This window comes from Populus nigra, chromosome 2, assembly GCF_951802175.1.
Source record: "Populus nigra chromosome 2, ddPopNigr1.1, whole genome shotgun sequence".
Classification (NCBI taxonomy): Eukaryota; Viridiplantae; Streptophyta; class Magnoliopsida; order Malpighiales; family Salicaceae; genus Populus; species Populus nigra.
This window is the reverse complement of record NC_084853.1, coordinates 5,282,568-5,285,067: the sequence shown is the minus strand read 5'-3', so window position 1 is coordinate 5,285,067 and position 2,500 is coordinate 5,282,568.

Here is a 2,500-nt window from a genome sequence, read left to right as displayed (position 1 = left end):
AAATCCAATCCAACTTTATTAATTTTTCCAGAATTTTTCGAGGTCGGGAAGTATTTTTTTTTATTTTCCTACCATTAAAAATCGAGGAAATCGGAAAAAATAGGAACCGGCTCGGAATGACCCCAAATTCAGTGGGCAGCCTCATAAAAATATGGCTGATTTTACTGGATTGATTTCATGTGGAAAGCACGACGTTTTGTTGTAGGAATGCGGGAACCCCGGCGGCTCGCCTGCCGCGGCCAGCGACGTCGGGCTGGCCCCTGCAGCGCCTAGCCTCTCCCACGCGGGGGGCAGGCCAGAACGCGGGGGGCCAGGGCCCGAAGGCTGCCCCCCCGCGGGCGAGAGAGCAAGCCAGCAGGGGCTGTCGCCTGCCGCGGCCAGCGACGTCGGGCTGGCCCCTGCAGCGCCTAGCCTCTCCCACGCGGGGGGCAGGCCAGAACGCGGGGGGCCAGGGCCCGAAGGCAGCCCCCCCGCGGGCGAGAGAGCAAGCCAGCAGGGGCTGTCGCCTGCCGCGGCCAGCGACGTCGGGCTGGCCCCTGCAGCGCCTAGCCTCTCCCACGCGGGGGGCAGGCCAGAACGCGGGGGGCCAGGGCCCGAAGGCAGCCCCCCCGCGGGCGAGAGAGCAAGCCAGCAGGGGCTGTCCGCGCGTCGCGCAGCGCGGCATGGCTGCGGGGGCCGCGCGCGCGCGCCCAAGCGCCCAAGGGCCCCCAAGGGCCCCAGGCCCTCAGGCCCCAGCGCCCCAGCGCCCAGCGCGGGCGGGCGCGCGCGCGCGTGTGGTCTTTGAGGGGCGCCGGCCTGGTGGCTCCCTAAAGAGCAATAAGTGTCATTGCAGCTCTGGCAGGGGGAGACACTACTAGGTCCCAGCTGTCACCCCCCCTCTAAAAAATTCATTTCTTGGTATTTTGAGCTGAAATTTTGCACAGAGGTTGGCAAAAATCCAATCCACCTTCATTAATTTTCCCAGAATTTTTCGAGGTCGGGAAGTATTTGTTTTAATTTTCCTACCATTAGAAATCGAGTAAATCCGCAAAACTAGGAACCGGCCCGGAATGACCCCAAATTCAGTGGGCAGCCTCATAAAAATATGGCTGATTTTACTGGATTGGTTTCATGTGGAAAGCACGACGTTTTCTTGTAGGAATGCGGGAACCCCGGCAGCTCGCCTGCCGCGGCCAGCGACGTCGGGGACGCTGGCCTGCGCTGTCGAGCCCGCGAGGGCTGTCTCCGCGGCAGGCCCCCCCTGAACGGGGCACGACAGGCCACCGCGCTGGCTCGTCCAGCGTCGACAGTCCCTCGTCCAGGTTTCAGATCGCGCCAAGTCGAACCCATGACCTGCTCAAGCCATCGTGCGCTGCCGAATTCGCATCTGCGTGTAGGCTGCCATTCCACGCGGCAGCCCCTGTTTTCGTCAGCGTGCCCCCCTGACGAATTTTCCTGCCTGGCCCAGTCCAGCGTCCAGCCCCTGTTCGTCGAAAAATCTGCGCTGCCGATTTTCCACGCGGCAGCCCCTCTTTTCGTCAGCGTGCCCCCCTGACGAATTTTCCTGCCTGGCCCGGCCGGTCCAGCATCCAGCCCCTGTTCGTCGAAAAATCTGCGCTGCCGATTTTCCACGCGGCAGCCCCTCTTTTCGTCAGCGTGCCCCCCTGACGAATGTTCGTCGAAAAATCTGCGCTGCCGATTTTCCACGCGGCAGCCCCTCTTTTCGTCAGCGTGCCCCCCTGACGAATGTTCGTCGAAAAATCTGCGCTGCCGATTTTCCACGCGGCAGCCCCTCTTTTCGTCAGCGTGCCCCCCTGACGAATTTTCCTGCCTGGCCCGGCCGGTCCAGCCCCTGTTCGTCGAAAAATCTGCGCTGCCGATTTTCCACGCGGCAGCCCCTCTTTTCGTCAGCGTGCCCCCCTGACGAATGTTCGTCGAAAAATCTGCGCTGCCGATTTTCCACGCGGCAGCCCCTCTTTTCGTCAGCGTGCCCCCCTGACGAATTTTCCTGCCTGGCCCGGCCGGTCCAGCCCCTGTTCGTCGAAAAATCTGCGCTGCCGATTTTCCACGCGGCAGCCCCTCTTTTCGTCAGCGTGCCCCCCTGACGAATTTTCCTGCCTGGCCCGGCCGGTCCAGCCCCTGTTCGTCGAAAAATCTGCGCTGCCGATTTTCCACGCGGCAGCCCCTCTTTTCGTCAGCGTGCCCCCCTGACGAATTTTCCTGCCTGGCCCGGCCGGTCCAGCCCCTGTTCGTCGAAAAATCTGCGCTGCCGATTTTCCACTCCGCAGCCCCTCTTTTCGTCAGCGTGCCCCCCTGACGAATTTTCCTGCCTGGCCCGGCCGGTCCAGCCCCTGTTCGTCGAAAAATCTGCGCTGCCGATTTTCCCCGACGAACCTGCAGCTGCACAAATCCGCGCTGCCACTGCCCCATTGTCTGGACCAACAGTCTTTTCCATCAAGCCCTGGACTATAAATCGTCCAGACTCATCGCCAGCACCCGCTGCCGATTCTGCCGACTTTGC